This window comes from Chenopodium album, chromosome 24, assembly GCF_948465745.1.
Source record: "Chenopodium album chromosome 24, dcCheAlbu1.1, whole genome shotgun sequence".
NCBI lineage: Eukaryota > Viridiplantae > Streptophyta > Magnoliopsida > Caryophyllales > Amaranthaceae > Chenopodium > Chenopodium album.
The window spans coordinates 16,460,537-16,479,595 of NC_137857.1; the positions used below are offsets into that span (position 1 = coordinate 16,460,537).

Sequence of the window (19,059 nt, forward strand, 5' to 3'; positions counted from 1 at the left end):
ATAAAATAAAGTAAAGAAAAAGAAATGAAAATAAAATCAAATAAACTAAAATAAAATAAAACTAAATCTATAAAATCTAAAATAGAGAGAAAACAACTAAAATAACGAAAATAAAAGAAATAAAAGAGAAAATACTAGAAAATCATAGGAAGGTAGAAAAGAGAGAGAAAGCATAAAACCGAACATTTATTGAGCAAGAAAGCTATGAAAAGAGGATAAAAAGGACCTAAATACTCATCAAATGTGTGCCATTTATGACACACATCATTATGCCTTATCATGATTATATTATGATTTTAATTATTATTTTTATTATGATTATTATTATTATGTTGCTTGATATTTATATTATTGTTATTGCTTGATCACGCCTTTTATGCTTGTTAAAGGGAATTTGTACTTGAAATCACGCTTAATAAGATGATTAATAATTTGGTTTAGGCTAATGTGATTTTAACTCAAGTGATCGCCAATAATAGATTTATTTGTGCATTAATATTCAACCAACATAGATTAAACAGGTTTAGGGATAATATAATTGATGGGAAGGAGAACGGTAGGTCGTTGGGCTACCACCCCACCCAATCAAACAAAATTTGTAACTTAACAAACCCCTATTTAGCGTAGTGGTAAGTCAAGGTCGAACCCAAGGGAATGGAGGTCGAATGCACGAAGCCTAAGTTAAGCTATTCCGAAGTCTAGTAGGGGTTTAAGGTAGAAACTAAGGCTAAACTAGGTGATGCAAAAGCTTATATGAAATCAATCTAAAGACACTAGGGCAATGGATCCACATGTAATTGTAATGGAAAATGGTAATTTGGGAGGTCAAACCGACTAAGTCAAGTGATATGAAGGAAGATCATCATGTATCCAAAAGAGCATACTAAGATGGTTCACCTAGAGGTCTAACTAGCGTCAACTACGCTAAACACTACCTAGGGAACGTCACAAAGCACCTCAATCGTGAAATTGCAAGTTACTAATCAATGGTCCGTATCATAGCAAGCTCACAATGCAATCTAGTGTAATAATCAAAGATGGCCAAACCTCAATTAATCACACACATGCACATGAATAATCAACCAAATTTAATCATATCATCAACTCCATCAATTATCCCCAAATTACACTAATCCATTATTCATACATGCTTCACCATTTCCCTAGCTAGGAAACTACTCACTAGCCATAGGAATTAAGATCAAAACTGCAACAATCATCAATTTCATCATCAACATAATTGAAATCAAAGATTAAACCAACAATCAATCAAAATCAATCAAAATTCAATCAATAACCAAATCAATCATCAATAACATGGAAAACAAATGAAATCAACTAAAATCAAACTTGTATTGAAATCAAGAAGAAAATCCTTACAAAACTTTGATCTAAAGATCAAATACAATGAGGAATCCTTGAGCAATCACCAAAAATCATGAGTTTCTCTCTCTAAAGTTCTTGAGTTTCTCTCTCTAAAATTCTCCCAAAACTAACTATCAAATTCAATCTAAAACTTCTTTAAAATAGGTAGAAATAACTATATATACAAAGAGGAGGTCGGTAATGACGCCCAAAAATAGACCCTCGTAAGTGCGGGCGCTCGGAGGAGAGAGAATGGTGCGCACGGGACACACCCAGACTGGTGCGCCCGCACGCACCAGGTGTGCGGCCGCACCCGACCAATGTGCGGCCGCACACTCCTTTGGTGCGCCCGCACCTGGCTGGGTCCTTCCCCCTTCTTCTCTTCGTCCTAGCTCAAGCGGTGCACACATCCTAGATGATGATGATGGAGGACAAAGTAGGCAGAAACTTTCTTGAATTTCTTGAAAAGTATAAGCCATGAAGAAGGCATATACAAAGCCTTGAAACTTGCCTCTTGGATCCACCCTTGACTTGAAGCTTCTCGCACCTTCTTTAGGCATGAAAACAATGAAAGCTCATAGAGAGGAAGCTCGGGAATTCTTGGACAATCAATTACCACCTACAAACAAATGATAAAAAAACAAGTAAAAGAGAAAAATAACAAGTAAACTAGAAAAAGCATGAAATAGAGAAACTAACTACAAAAAGCATAAAATGAAGAAAACAAGAATAAAACTAAGGAAAACTAAAGAAAAGAGAGATAAAATGAAATAAAAATCATCCAAAAAGGAACCAAATGAGTGCCATAAATGTCACTCATCAATAATGTTTGCATGTTAGTCAAAAAGCGCACATGAATACGAGTAGAACAAAGTAGAGGCCTATTTTATAGGGCGAACCCTTTCTTTTGTAGATTGGATTCGTACCCTCATCCCCGAACCCTGTTTGGTTCAAGACCTTATGGAGTTGACGATCTCCTGGATCGTTTAAGGGGTGTAACCTTCACCTCGTGATTGGTTTACAAGTTCCTAAAACTTGTTGGTGACTCTTTTGCTTTCTTTTCTTTCCCTATGGAACGCCACCATACTTAAATGTATGACCACAGTGGGGTTCAAGCTTGGGGTTTTAGTGCTTGAAATATTCCCTACATAACTAAAACATACTGCCACCGTGATTATGGCTAAGGCTTTTTAAAGTAACACAACGGAATTTTTAAAACCAATCAAACAATAAAATAAATAACTTAAGTTCAAAATATTTCAAATCCAGACCAAATAAAAAACTTAACTACATTTTGGAACCAATATGACCCATAAAACCAAATATTCGGACGCAAGTAACCAAATAAAGTTACTTAAATAATCCAATACTAACTGAGAATGAATATAAGTTTATAAAATCAATAACAGATAACTCTCGCACTCGTCCCATCATGCTTGTCATGCTTCAAGTACATGTAGCTTTCACTTTATGCTGTCACACTACTCACCATAAGATGGGTCATCGTAGTGCCAATATAAAGAATAGTGAAAGACAAACAACAAAGTTCGAATCAACATTGAGTACATATGCACGTATATATGGAATTAACACACTGACCTGATAGCTCCTAACTCCGAACTACCTAGAGAAAACCCTTGCTCTCACTAAAACCCCATGAGAAACAACTCGCTGGCGGTCGTCTCCCCTCTTCTGGTCGCCGACGAGCCTTATCTTTTGACGATCATGAGTAACTGCAATACTCCTACACCTCTAGTTGCAAGGTTTCTTGCCCGTTTATAGCTTCGGCCAACCGTAGTTCCGTAAGTTTTGAAATGAACCCTCAATTCACTATTTCTTTTCTAGTAGTTAAGTGTTCAGTCTTCTTTATATGAATTTTGTATTAGTCGTTTAGATTTTCTTGTGGATGTAGACACCTAAAAATGTCTCTCCAAAACCAAACCCAATGATGAAAAACCTTTCACCGCCGTTATTGGTCGGGTTGAGTATTTAATCTTTGAAATGCTTAAATACATATTCAATTCAATACATTTCATTTTCTTAAAAAAAAATCAATACATTTCATAAACCTACCCAACTTTTAGCCCATTTTCCAAAACCATGACTTATTTTCCTCTTTTTGTGTCCACATCACAAAACCAAGATAAACTGATTTTTGGCCCTATAATTAAGATCCAAATATAGGTCTTGAAATAATGTTTCCAACATTACATCATAATCCCAATTCTGATTTTAAACGAAGAAGATATGAGCAAAACACTAAAACTCGACCCAAAACCGACACTATATAACTAAAACGCCCATATCTTAAAATATACAAATTATTTTGACCTGATTCTAATTGGGTTGGAAAGTAGAATTGAAGATATTTTCCAATGATATATTATATGCCTTATTCAGAGTTACAAATCAAAAGTTATCAAAGTTTTAAAAACTGGAAAGTACTGTGCCACGACAACCTTTGTCGTGCCACGGTGCTTTATTCTTCTGCGATGCCTCATATTTAGGGTCGCATACCTCAGCTCACTCCATCATTTTCTTCTTTAAATATGAGGCTCATTCACGAGTTTTGAGGCACCAAAACACATTTTTATTTCTCTCACATTCTAAGCCTTAAACCTATTCTCCTAATTATTCTTCTTTCACTATTCCTCCCCTAAGAACTCCAATGAGTACTGTAGACACCTAAAAATGTCTCCCTAAAACCAAACCCGATGATGAACAACCTTTCACCGCCATTATTGATCGGATTGAGTATGTAATCTTTAGAGTGCTTAAATCCATATTTCCATTTCATAAACCAATCCAATTCATAGCCCATTTTCCCAAACAATAACTTATTTTCCTCTTTTTGTGCCTTTAAACCCAAAATAATTCATTTCGTGTCCATTAAAATCATTCATTTCGTGTCCTTTTTATAAAAACGTTTAGTCCAGTTTATTTTAGTCCATAATCTGGGTCCAATGATTAAATATTTAGATGGGGCTTGAAAAGATCTTTCCAACAATATATTATAAGCCCAAATCCGAATTATAACGAATAAGTTATGACCAAAATACTAAACTGAGTCTAAATCGAACCTAAGCCCACCTTACCTACGACCCAATGATCATGTGGAGGGTCCAAAGGATTTAATCCCATTCCTAATCCAATTAGGATTAATCAGAAGCTTCTATGAGTTTCTTAAATATCTTAAATATCCTTTTTGGAAAGATAAGATTAAAGCATTAGAAATTGAATAAAACTTTTCTTTGTGAAAGTCCTAATTCTATTCGAATTAAAAGACGTTCAAAGATTGTCAGATATTATTTTCGTTCTTCATAGTTTTTATCTAATTCTTTTATGGTTGTATAGCTCTTGAAATTATCTTTCCAATGATATATTATAATATTAATTCCGAGCTATAACGAAAAAGATATGATTGAAATACGAAACTTTATCCAAAACTGACACCGTCCCACTATTTCGGCCATATCTTTTATTCTACAAAATATTTTAATCTGATTCTAATTGGATTAGAAAGTAGACTTCAAGAGCTTTCCAATGATATCTTATTCATCTTATTACGATTTATGGATCAAAAGATATGATAAAAACAAAAACCGCAAAAACTGATGTCTATCGCAAGAGTTTTATCCAATTCGAATTCTTATCTTTTCTTGATTCTACCCCTCTTTTTTCCCTATAAATAGAGGTCATATCTTCTCTTTTTCAATCATCAACAAGCTTGATCATCAAATCATTCTCTCTTCCTCTCTTCTACACCAAAAATCATCCTCTCTCCCTACACCAAAAATATTCTCTCCTCTCTCTCTTGCTCTAGCCTAAACTCTAGCCACCCTATTCTCTCATTTTATATCCCTTAAGCACTCTAAGGAGTCCATACAATACCCGAAGTTCTATACTTAAACCAAGGCGTGAAAGGTAGAATTAACTGAGGGTTTGGACCAAATCAACTCTACTTTTATTTAATTTAATTTTCAATTTGATTTACTTTTATTGAAGTTACTAACAATTTATTCATGATGTAGCAATTTAAAAGAACGCACGTAATGTGAGTAATTAATTAATTTAATTACTTATTTTATTTTATATTGCTAGTATCATGCTTATTATTATTATTTGATTTGACTAATGTTATTATTGTTATATTGTTTCCAATATTATGTATGCATGTGAAAAGAAACAACAATGTTGTTGCTCACGAGTTATCTCAACTTGGGATGGTTATGAGTGTTGGTCATCGCCTATATCTCTTTTAGCCTGATGTTATTCTGCCTATCTACAACGAGGAGTTAGCTGCCATAGCTGCTCTGATGAAGACTCTGATCAGGAATAACTTGCTGCATCTACGATGTATCTCTACTACTATAGTTGCTGTTATAAACTTGGTTTTATTTGCTTTTAGGTGGGGCACAGTGTGTAATCTTAGGCTTAAGGGTTAAGGCCATTAATTTTCATTTTAGGATATGGTCTTATGCTTCTAGCTATTTACCAACCTCTCATTTTGTTTGCGGAATGAGGTTTGTTTTGGTTTATGTAAAACTCTAACTAATTAATATAATCGTCTATTATATGTTAAAAAAAATATGTTATGTATGCATTATTATTGCTCTAATTTTCTTTTCTAAACTTGTGAGAATTGTGACTTTTATTTCGAGTTTTAGTTAATTTTTTTTAATCTTATGGACAAACTCAGTAGAGTAGTCATTAAATTTCAATCTTTTTACGAATTTCTAATAACTTATAGGGATAAAAGGCCGAAGAAATCCAGACAAATAATGCTCAAATATGTAAATTACTTACAATGTTACACATTACAAATTAATAAAAAAAAAATTAAGTCAATTTGATTGCGGTTTTTTTTTGTTTAATTTGCTAAGGTCAAGTCTTTAGCTTAAATAGATTCTGGTCATTTCAGGTATAAGATAATTTTGGTTCGGGTCACTTTGGGTTTCAAGTCTATTTGGGTCAATTAATTCAAGTCAAAGGTCGGGTCAGCTACGGGTCGGGTCACTTCGGGTCTCGGGTCAACTTCGGGTCGGGTCATTTTGGGTCTCGGGTCAACTTCGGGTCGGGTCATCTCGGGTCGGGTCATTTCAGGTCGGGTTATTTTGGGTTTCGGGTCAAGGTCGGGTTAGTTCCATTTTGGGTCGGGTATGGGTAGGGTTGATTCGGGTTTTGGGTCAATTTCGAGTCACTGGTTTCGGGTCGATTTTGGGTCATGGATCGGGGCATTCGGGTCGGGTCATCGGGTCGGGTCATCAGGTCTGGGTCAGGATTGCCAAGTCTACAGGCACTGAGGGGGCCTTTCCCTTTTGATCCTTACCGACCCCAGGACTGCAACTTTCAGATGGAGCGAGTCGGGGGTTCTCATTAGGTTCGGCAATCACTATGCCTATCCTAGGTCAAGTCGATATAAGAGCTTGAGAAAAGGGGGGAGCAAGAGGAAGACCTGCGGCCGTAGAAGGGCCAGCGGCCGTGTAAGATGGTGGCCAACTTCGGCCAGATTGAGCAACAGTCGCAAGAGGAGACTGTAGCTGACATTGCAAAGACGAAGCTATCCTTGCTCCAGAGGAAGGCGGGGGCAGTGAAGAAGGGAGCTTGTGCGCTCCAAGGACCGAGCTAGTAAAAAGGGCGTTCGGCTCTCGTCCAGAAGTAGAGGTGCCCCTTTGGTTTTGGCGCTCCTCAAAAGAAGTGGTCACCTTGACCACAGCACAAGCATTGCCACTTTCTGTGGCCGAGGTATTAATGGTGGTGTTTATGGCGGTGTTTGTGGTAGGGTTCTCAAGATCCGTGCTGTTCGGATCATAGGGGACCAAAGGAGTCACCAAACTGCCGTCTAGGTTACGCTCAGCATGTTTCTCATGCGTTTGCCTCGTACGCGCCATGTCCGCCTAGAAAGACAAAGAAGGATAGGTGGGGGTGAGATGGTACGCACTAGAAATGGAACCACTCCACAAAGACAAAGACTCGTCCCCGTCCACTCTAGATTCCTCAGTCCCAGGCGAACGTACGCCTTCATGAGGAGAAATGGACGAGTCTGAGTGCTGAGCAAGTGTGTTCGAAAAAGAAAATAAAAAAAAATAAATCAAGAATGAAGAGGAGAGTATTCGGTTACCTGTGTACGAGTAGAAGGTTGAAAAACTTCGAAGATCTTGGATGAAGAAGGGCCGGAAAACTCTAAAACCTTGATCGGAAACTTCCACTGACGACGGAGTTCTTGAAGAATTAGGGCGGCAATAACTTTCTCTCTCTGGAAGCTCTGACTTCTCTCTCGAACGGTGAAAATGTAAAGTGAAATTGTGAAGTCAAATGCCTTCTATTTATGGGCAAAGGATGGGGGGTTAAAATGGTAAAAACCTATTCCCGCCTAAAGAAGAAGAAACGGTTAGTCTTCAAAAATGAACCTAACCGTAAATTCGTACAGTTTTTACCCGTTCCGCCTCTTTTGACGGAACTCATGCCAACGTTCAAGCATTTATGACGGAAGTCGAACGGGCGTCATAATTATCCGTCAAGTTTGAGATTAACCTCGGAAATTGAACCATTTCCTTGAGAAATCGAAAACAACTAGTTACCAACCAAAGGCCTCTCGGCCCAATTCGTCCGATCAATCAGGCTAAAGTACCTTGAAGATATCGGACGAATCTGTTAAGGCTCTTAGCCCAATTGTAAAGCCATTCGGCCAAAGCATGTCCGACTGATGATACGGCTGATGTTCGCCAACAAGCATCAGGACATTTGGACGAGGCGCCTAGCCCAATACAATAGTCGAACGATCCTGTCGGATCATGCCAGCAATACAGAAACGCTCCAAATAAGCCTAGGCTGCTCGATTGAGTAAAGATTAGAGGAGGCGGCCCAGTTGGGACGAGCCACCCCCTTTGAGGGGCAAATGTTTAGGGTAAAAATCATCCCTAATACGTGGTCCAATCCCGTGATGACACGTGGCCTAATAAAGGGGCGACACGTGTCACCACAGGAAGATGACACGTAGAAGCAGGAGAGCACCTGAAAATGTGGGTTATGTCATAAAGGCCTCCTTACATCAGGAGGCCCAAACTCCTAAGAAAGCCGCAAAACGCCGCCCCTTAAGGACACCTGTCCTAATCTGATTGCGCAGCCAATCAGAGCCCAAATTCATAGGTCACTTACCCTAAGAGGCACAAATTCCAACCCCTATAAATACCCCAATCATTGATGATGGGAAGGGGGATAGAGACATATCATTACACAAGAGCACTAAAAGCTCCAACTTCTCTCTACTTTCTCTCTCTAAATTTATTCCGTTTCAGGTCACTAACTTGATCGTCGGAGGCGAATCTCTGATCACCGGAGATTCGTTGTTTTGCAGGTGTCCGAGTCCTGTTGCCAGGTAGAGCGTGACCAGTATCCCGTGGGATTCCAAAAAACCCCGAAACAATTTACTTCCCTCCATTCTGTCAAATCAAAACCCGACATGTCATACTTCCTAATCGGGTTTGGGGGGCAAGTTGTTTGGGTCCAATTTAGCCTAATTGGGCCTAGTCCATAAATGATTCAATTCTAAGCCTAGCTAAGGTCAAAGGTTCAACTCTCCAATCCATGCCAAGTCAAAGTCAAGTCAAGGTCAATCAACATGGCAAACCCATTTGGCTTTAGGCCCACTTCTCCATTTATGCAAAGGTATAAAAGCCATCAATTGTACCATTTTACATTCATTCACATATAGCCTCAAGCAATTAGTTCTCTTGCATAGCTATTTCTCTCTACACATTGTACTGACTTCGGCATTGGAGGGGCCTTCCTCGGCACAACCCCCGAGGCTAGTTTACGTGTGTTGTTGTGCAGGAAATCCTCGGCCCAACATCACTTGGACCGAGCCCAGTCTTCACCCACTTCACAGGACCTTCGGCAAGGTCCCATTGTTTTACCTAAAACAATTATTATATTTCATAACAATTTTGAGATTTCTTCAATTATTGAAGTTTTGATGAAAGAGAAAATGAAAAAGGCAAATAATAATGTACATTTGATGTTTCAAAAAAAAAAAATAAAATAATGTACATTTGTTTTTTTTTGTAGGGTAATCTATAACCCTTATAAAAGCCCCAACCACCCTTACTGTAGCAATTTTACTGTTCCTTATGAATAGGAGATTGACGATTCTGCCCTCCCCTGCCCATAGCACCCTTCCCTGATTGCCCAAATTCCCAGGGCTATTTTGGTCTTTTCGAGTTGTCCCATTTCTCTCTCCTGCTTTTGCTCCTCTCATCCTCAGTTCCTCAATCTTCTCCTAAGCATCCTCAAATTTTCTCTCTCTCCTCCATTGTAGCGCACTCTGAGTTCTCCACTAAAGCGCACTCTGAGTTCTCCATTGAAGCCTACTTTGAGTTTTCTCTCCTCCATTGCAGCGCACTCTGAGTTCTCCACTAAAGCGCACTCTGAGTTCTCCATTGAAGCCTACTTTGAGTTTTCTCTCCTCCATTGCAGCGCACTATGAGTTCTCCACTAAAGCGCACTCTGAGTTCTCTATTGAAGCCTACTTTGAGTTTTCTCTCCTCCATTGAATCAGTTTCTGAGGTATAATGATTTTTCTTTTTTCTTTTTTTCAATAATCTTATATAATTTTCACCATCTAGGGTTTATTGGTTTAATTTCACTCTATCGTTGATTTAGTCAAATTAGGGTTCTTCTTAGGTGGATTTCGTGTAATTTTTGGACTATTTTTGATGAAAGAGTAGTGAAACTCTGATGAATTTGGGTTGTTTGTGACTTTGCTCTTTCACTGATTTTTACTTTCAAATGATTTTTTTTTCCAGATTTTATTTGCTGGTGAAATAATTTCTTCCCCTTTTTCTATGATCTAGAATTGATACAGGGTTCAAAATTCTTTTGGTTTATTAATTCCAGAAATTGAGCTTTCTTTAACTTAAATTTTCCGCGAAGTCCGCTAATGTTTCCGGGAAAGAAAAGGATGCTTGGGTTTTCGATGGTGTTGAAACCCTTCTCTTTAATTTACCTTATTATGGAGCATGGATACATGGATATGAGCACATACAGTAGTGATTCTATCGCCAATTTGAAGATCTGGGTTTTTTTGGTTTGGTTTTGTTTTTCTAATGGGTTTATGTTTAGAATCTTTAGATGTTGATTAGTTATTCTAAGTTGTGTTTTTTCATGTCAGTTCTGCCTTAAAAAAGTACTAAAAATGCTATAATAATGTAATCATGTAAGCAATTATGTTTTGCCTACTCATTGTTATGTACCCAGTAGTTTAACTCGTATAATGACGTTCTTTGATCATATGTAAGGATTAGTTAGGCTGGTCTTATTATTACTATATTAGTTTTATGCAATTATATACTCCATATCCTTCTAAATTTAAGATGTGTTTGGTTTGTATACTGTGTAGTGGCGTGAAATAAGTATCTTGAGTTAAAAAGAACATTTCTTCTATATACTGGAGTAGGCTTTCCCTTTTAGGTCACATTGGGAGTAGTATGCTGAGGTGGTAGCGAAGAAAATTAGAGAGAATGATAGTGAAATTAGATGGTGGTCTATAGGATAGATTATGTAAGAAGCAATAATTAAATGAAGAAGAGAAGGAAGGTGTAGACACCCATTTGTGTCTCCCCAAAACCAAACCCAGTGATGAATGCCTTTCACGTCGAACCATAATTGAATGAGGTGAAAGTGTGGAAAGGTCAAGTGTTGCGGTTTAGTTTTATTTAAAATTCTCCTCTCTGTTTTCGAAAATAACTCTATTTATTTAAAAATAGCCAAACCAGTTTATTTTGGTCCATAATTAAGATCCAATAGTAGTGTAGTTGGATAGGGCTCGAAGAGACCTTTTCAACGATATATTATAAGCCCAATTCCGATGAATATTGAGGAAGTTATGGCCAAAATACTAAACTGGGCCCGGTTAATTATTTACATACTGCCCAATGATCTAGAGGAGGGCCCAATGTTAATTATTATTCCTAAAATTATTAGGATTAATTGTAACTTTCTAGAAGTTTCTAGAAGGTTCCTTTTAATTCTAATATTATTAGATTTAATAATTATTTATTTTAAAGTGGACTTTTATTTGGAATGTGGGTAATTGTGAAGGAAATTTTTTATTTTAAGGTTATTATTTTAATATCATTATTATTATTATTATTATTATTATTATTATTATTATTATCTTTAAAAAATACGTTTTATCTTCTGTACGGATTCCGTAGATCAAGTTGATTAAAGATCGGATTCCGCGTGGAAAAACGCGCCTAAGTCAGGCTGTTGCCTCGCGACAGAGTGGATTCCTGGCGACAGCGTGTAGTTTTATTCCTTATTAAATTCCGTACTTTTCCGGACTATTTTCTTATAAATAGGGTCTCAAACCTCCGTTTTTATTCATCAACTTTCATCAATTCTAACTATCAATTCTTTCTATTCTCTCTCAAGAATTACTTAATTCTTATTCTCTCTTTCTCTTTCTAAGCCAACCTTTTTACAAACAATATTCCGCATTCACAAGACTTAGAATCACTTAGCCAAGTTCGGAGTTGCCTTCGCCCTAGACGTGCAAGGTTTAATATTTTCTGAGGGTCTGGTCCCAAATCCAGTCTAAACTTTATAACTCTTTCTTTCAATTATTTAATTTAATTTTTTGATTTATTATTTTCATTGAAGTTTACTAACTTGTGTATTTTGTTATTAGAAAGAGGTACGAGGTTTCAAAGTAAGTAGATTAGCTTACTCCGTATTTTATTAACAATGTAGAAAGCATGTTTATTATTGTTTAATATTCCTAGTATCATGTTAGGATGTTTAATATTCCTAGTATCATGTTAGGATGTTATCTATTGCTTTCTAGTATCATGTTCAGGGTGCCTTTTATTATTTCTTATTTCTAATATCATGTTAGTACCATGTTAGGTTTAAAGCTTTGATCTTTGATGCTTAGTGACATGCTAGGATTTGTTATTAATCTTGTTAGCATCATGCCTAAGATCTTGCTATTATTAAGCTTTATTATACCTTATCATGATTATCATTATGCTTGTTTATACTTTATTTATGTTGCTTGATTATTTATTTTTGTTATTGCTTGATCACACCTTTTATGCATGTTAAAGGGAATATGTACTTGAAATCACGCTTAATAAGATAATTAATAATTTGGTTTAAGCTAATGTGATTTTAACTCAAGTGATCGCCAATAATAGTCTTATTTGTGCATTAATATTCAACCAACATAGATAAACAGGTTAGGTTAATATAATGTTTGTATGTTATTCGAAAAGCGCACATGAATACGAGCAGAACAAAGTAGAGGCCTATTTTATAGGGTGGGTCCTTTCTTTTGTAGATTGGATTCGTACCCTCATCCCCGAACCCTGTTTGGTTCAAGACCTTATGGAGTTGATGGTCCTTTTGGATTGTCTTTTGGGTTTCCAAGTTCCTAAAACTTGTTGGCGACTCTTTTGCTCTCTTTTCTTTCCCTTTGGAACGCCACCATACTTAAGTGTATGATCACAGTGGGGTTCAAGTTTGGGATCATAATGCTTGAAATATTCCCTACAGAAGGGAAACTACAACCCTCGTTTTAAGGGTTAAACATTACCTTAGTGTGGTAGTGGGTAACATTTACCCCCAAAATTAAGGTATTAATTTCCTCGTTCCTCCCTCCTGTTTATATAATCAATATCTGTTTATCTTATTCCTTCTACAACCACCTTTATCTACCTAAAATATCTTTATTTTTCTTCCATTACCCCTTAATACACTACCCTCAATCCAAGCATACCCTTTAATTAAGGAATGACATATTTACGAGTTTTGAAATCTATTTGTATTCATAATAAAATTTCAATGGAAAATAATTTTAGTTGAAAGTATCTTTCTCTTAGCCTAACACAACCTCAGCTCATGCATATTGTACTTTTTTTTTTTTTTGAAAGTGTGCGTGAGATGCGAGGGACAAGGCTCATAGAACTATAGCTCACAGGACATCTTGAGGCTTCAGGATTGTTTAGGACAGTGAAATTTTATTTCTGTGTCCTATTGTTCCTTTGATATGATATGATGCATTATTACTTTGCCAAAAAAAAAAATCATTAAAATTGTAGCTGATACTAAAATTGATTTGAATGACTACAATTTTAAATAAGTGGATGTGAGTTTTGCACCTACTGCATGCCTTCACTTCTCACCCATACACTTTGGAACCTCTATTGCCTTACCCTTTTCTCAGACTGAAGAAGCATATTAATTGCACTTTGTTAAATTAAGAAAACTTTCATGATTTTTCTAAGATGTGTGATATTCTGCGACTTTAAGGCTCTTTAAATGGTTAATAATGTTCATAGAATCATAGGAATCAATCCAATGGCTTGAGCATAGTTGAAAAATTCTCTCTTTAAGTTTCCTATGGCTTGAAACAATAAATGTCTCACATCAATGGTCGGTACATTTTGAGACAGACATAGTGATGTAAAGTGTTAAATGAAAGTGTATTATAGAAAGGGTATCTGATCACATAAGTAAGCAGAAAAAAGGTGAAATAGCTGAGGTTGTCCCGAACTTAAAGAAGGCATTCAGTCTTTGATGAAGAGCAAATTATTGCTTAGGCTTTGTGTGAGAAAAAATGCAAGGGCATGTTTTGGCTAAAGAATTATTGATGTGTAATCCTGATAAAACAGTTCTTTTATTTCACGCAGGGTATCAAAAGAATTTTATGCCCCTGCACTTGGTGGGATCATGCTGTCTATTAGAATCAGATTATCCATAGATGATTTTGCTCTTGCTTTTCAAAGGCAGGTACGTGAAACACTTCACATAGCCCGTTGGCCTTGTATTCTCTACTTTCTAAAGCCTTACTTATACAGTTGAGTTTCTATACCTGCAGGCCTTTGCCTCTTACTCTCGGGTTTTTGGCCCAATACGTGGTAAAACCAGTCCTTGGTGTATTAATTGCTCAAGCATTTGGGGGTATCACCTATGTTCTATGCAGGCTTTGTCCTCACAGCCTGTGTGTCAGGTGCTCAATTATCTAGCTATGCCACCTTCTTGAGCAAAGGGGACGTGGCATTGAGCATTTTGTTGACTAGCTCCTCAACCATTGCATCAGTTATCTTTACTCCTCTTTTGACACGCCTTCTTATTGGGTCCGTTGATCCTATTGCTATATCTAAGTCTATACTGCAGGTGCTGAGATTTCCATAAAAAGGTTTATGCTATAATTGGGTTATGTGTATTACTCAAATAACTTGATTTTAGACTTGTGCTTTTTCTTAGGTAGTTCTTGTCCCTATCAGTCTTGGTCTATTGCTGAATACCTATGCCAAAGCAGTTGTCAACCGCGCTCAACCAGTGATATTTTGTTTTAGTTGAATTGATGTGCTATAAATTTTTTTTAGATATTATATTTATGTAATAATGATTATCTTTATATAATGTAAATGAACTTTTAGGTCCCAAAAGAAGAAATGCCGTGCTGATTTTGGTATTGTTGCACTCCTACCAGGTATTTTGCTTCCTTTTTAAAATTGTTGTTATTGATTTATTATTTACGCTGCTGTTTTTGTTGAAGTGCTTGTTTATTGCTTGTTATTGAATTTATTTGGTTGTAGCTTTTTCCCTTTTTTTTTATTAAGATTTTTATTAATTTCAATTTTTTCTGTTAGTTTAGATTGTATTAGGAGTGATTGTGTAGGGCGAATAATTAAATTGAATGAAATTGAGTTTCTAATTCTTGTAATTAGTGTGTACAATGGATTTCTGTTTAAATCAATTGTGTTAATCATATCCATATGCGTTCACGACTCTTTATGAACATTGTAGAACAAAAGAAAGGGCATTTATAGTCATTGTTTTTTTTTATTGGTAAACCATTATAGGTCTTTGATTATAGTTAGTTTTTGCCAAAATCTATATATGATTAATTTGTAAACAATTAAATTTGATGATTTTCGTCTTTATTATTATCTTGGCTAATATTTTTTCTTTTGTAATCTCTTTGTTGTTATCTGCTTCAAATTTATTTTTTGGGTGTTTTTTTTTCTTCGTATAATTTATTTGGTTTTATGAGGCTGATGAGTGACATTTATGGCACTCATTTGATTCCTTTTTGGATGATTTCTATTTTATTTATCTCTCCTTTCTTTAGTTTTCCTTAGTTTTATTCTTGTTTTCTTCATTTTATGATTTTTGTAGTTAGTTTCTCTTTTTCATGCTTTTTCTAGTTTACTTGCTATTTTTCCCTTTTACTTGCTTTTTATCCTTTGATTGTAGGTTGTGATTGATTGTCCAAGGATTCCTGAGTTTCCTTTCCATAGTTTTCCATTGATTTTCATGCCTAAAGCTTGTGCAAGAAGTTTCAAGTCAAAGGGAGATTCAAGGAGCATGCTTTAAGGTCTTGTTTATGCCTTCCTCATGGCTTCTATCCTTCAAGAAATTCAAGGAAGTTCCTGCCTACCTTGTCCTCCATCACCATCATCTAGGTTGTGTGCACCTAGTGAGCTAGGACAAAGAAGAAAGAAGGAAGCAGCAGAGTTGTGCGGGCGCACCAGAGGAGTGTACGGCCGCACATCTGTCGTGTGCGGCCGCACACCAGGTGCGTGCGGGCGCACCTGTCTGGGTGTGCTCCCGTGCGCACCATTCTCTCTCCTTCGAGCGCCCGCACCGACGTGGGTCTATTTTTGGACGTCTTTCCCAACTTCCTCTTGGGATTGTTAGTTATTTCTTTCCATTTATAGAGAGAAGATTAGATCTTCATGAGAAAGAATGAGATTAGATTAGATTTTAGAGAGAGAAAAACACTAGTTCTTAGCATTTTTAGAGAGAGAAAGTGTGGGTTTGATGATTGATGATTGAAGATTGCTTCATTTGATTTGATTTCTATAAAGTTTGTAAGAATTCTTTACTCTTTAATGCAATTCAATGTTTGATTTCATTAGTATTGTTGTTTGATTTGGTTAATTGATAGTTTGATTGATTTTGATTGAATTTGTTGATTTCAATTTGATTTCAATTTGATTTCAATTGATGAATTTGGGAATGATGATTAGTTTAGCTTTGATTTTGATGATCTTCATGGATTGTGAGTAGTTTACTTGCTAGGGTAGTGGTGAAGCATGTATTGATGATGAATTGAGATTAATTTGGGGGAAATTGATTGAGTTGATAATGTGATTAAATTGGTTGATTGATTTTGTGCATGTGTGTGCTTGATTAGGCTTGATCACCCTTGTTATTCACACTAGATTGCATTGTGAGTTCACATTGATACGGACCATTGATTTGTGGCTTACATTTACTCGATTGAGATATCTTGTGATGTTTCCTAGCTAGTGTTTGATGTAGTTGACGCTAATTAGACCTCTAGGAGAATAGCTTGATGTACTCTTTTGGTTGCAATTTCGGTTTTCCCTCACATTGCTTGACTTGATTGGTAAATTCCCCAAGTTGATTGAACGTCATCGTTGATGTATGTGGATCCATTCCCCTAGTGCCTTAGCATTCATTTAGTACAAGCCTTTTGCATCGCCTAGCTTAGCCTTAGTTTCTACCATTAACCCCTACTAGACTTCGGAATAGCTTAACTTAGGCATCGTGCATTCGACCTCCATTCCTTTGGGTTCGACCTTGACTTACCACTACACTAAATAGGGGTTTGTTAAGTTACAAATTTTGTTTGATTGGGTGGGGTGGTAGCCCAACGACCTACCGTTCTCCTTCCTATCAAAATGGCGCCGTTGCCGGGGAATGGTGCTTTGAGTGCATGTTGTTGTTGAGTCTATTCCACTTTATTTGCAAAATACAAAAAGATTTTACACTTTAGGCTACACTTGTAGCCGTGCTACTAATATTGTCTTTGAGTTTTGTGTGCATAGATCCCAAGCCATGGGAGGTAATTCAAGAGTTACCTTGAAAGAATTGGGAGTACCCGGTGCGTATAGGTATGAGAGTGGCATAGCTCCACCTACAACACCGGCAAACGACTTTGAAATTCGGCCGGCAATGATCACCCTAATTGAGAGGAGACAATATAGTGGGGCAAAGAACGAGAGCCCATTGAAACATCTTAAGGAGTTTGAAAAATATTGCAACACGATCAAGGTTAATGGAGTGTCTCAAGAAATCATCCGCCTTAAGTTATTCCCTTTCTCCCTCATAGGAAGATCTTTGGAATGGCTAGACAAAGAGGTGAAGCCCAATTCATTGAGAACTTGGGATGATGTCACCAAAGCTTTCTTGTTCCGTTTCTATCCTCAAAAGAAAACGGCGGAGGCAAGAGCTTTGATTCAAGGGTTCAAGCAAAAGCCAAATGAAAGCCTTTATGAAGCATGGGAAAGATTTAGATTATCAAAGGGAGTGTCCACACCATGGGATTCCTACCTATCAAATCATACATATCTTTTATGGTGGGTTGAGTTCTCATGGGAGAGCAAGTTTGGATGCCGGAGCCGGAGGCCCAATCATGAACAAAACGGAAGAAGAAGTGGTTGATGCAATTGATGAAGTAGCTCGTCATTATATGAATTGGCAAGAAGTGGAGAGAGAACCAACAAGCAAGGGTTACTCAATCGAACAACTTAGTGCCATCAATGATTTGACCACTTTGATTGCGGACTTAGGGAAAGAAGTTATGTCTCTCAAAGAAAAGCTTGAGAAGCCCCCTTCCCAAGCTCCAATTCTTCCCTCCCAAATTAAGGGGAGAGTTACATCTTCTCACTCTAACTCCAATCTTTCTTCTTGTTTCATGATTGTGGAATGTTGGCCATGTGAATTATGTGGAATGAATGATCATATTGCTTCTATGTGCCCAAATGTTTCTTGTAGTGAATGTGATGGAAGTGAAATGGAACATATGAATTATGTCAATAATCATGCTTGTGAACCTAGAACTGATGTTCAAAGGAATATTGGAAATAGGAATTATCATATGAATCATGATGATTATAACCAAAATGGAGGTTGTAGAAATCATGGATACCAAGGGATTCATGGTAACTATAACCATCATGGTTGTAATGGTCATGGTCATGGCTATAGACATGGGGATCATAATCAAGGTTATGATAACCATGGTCAACAAAGGAGCCAAAATGAAACTAGGGGTAATTGGAATAATCAAACTAGGGGATATTTTCAAGCAAGTTTTCAAGATGGTTCCCTAATTGATTTAGTTCCAAATGCTCAAAGTTCAAATGATAATTCCCATGACCAATCATTTTCTTCTAGGGAATTTTTGGAAAGTGTCATTGAGAAACAAGCCAAAACTTTGGAAATATGTATGGTTTTGAATGAAGAGAAGTTTAATTACATGTTGGCTTATAACAAGGATTTGAGCAAAAAACTTTCTCAATTGACTAGTGTATTCAAGGAATATGCAAACTCTTCTTCTTTGACTCCACCTAGCCTAGATTCTAGGAACCCTATGGATGCCATTGTTACTAGAAGTGGTAAGGTCCTTGAGGGAGGTGTGCCTAAGAAGAGTGTTGCTAATGAGAGAACTAGTAAGAATTCCATTGAAGTTGAAGGTGGTGAATGTCCCTTGAGCGAAAATGTTGGTGAGGAACAAGTAGAGAAGGTGATAGAGAAAGAGAAAGAGGTTTGCAAACCAAGGCTTCCCTATCCCCAAAGATATAATAGATATAAGTTGGATGAGCAATTTGGGAAATTTGTAGAGATGCTTAAGCAACTTCATTTAACTCTTCC

General features: G+C 36.8%; 1 non-coding gene and 2 pseudogenes across 1 annotated transcript; 2 read left to right on the forward strand and 1 right to left on the reverse strand.

Moving 5' to 3' along the window:
• Positions 1-19,059, forward strand: part of LOC145610612 (uncharacterized) — a 149,414-nt pseudogene that overhangs the window by 123,608 nt on the left and 6,747 nt on the right.
• On the forward strand, positions 8,987-14,842 carry LOC145612656 (putative sodium/metabolite cotransporter BASS3, chloroplastic; annotated as a pseudogene).
• On the reverse strand, positions 17,627-17,730 carry LOC145612867 (small nucleolar RNA R71). Its single transcript, XR_014106778.1, has one exon. It is a non-coding gene; the product is annotated as a small nucleolar RNA R71 (small nucleolar RNA).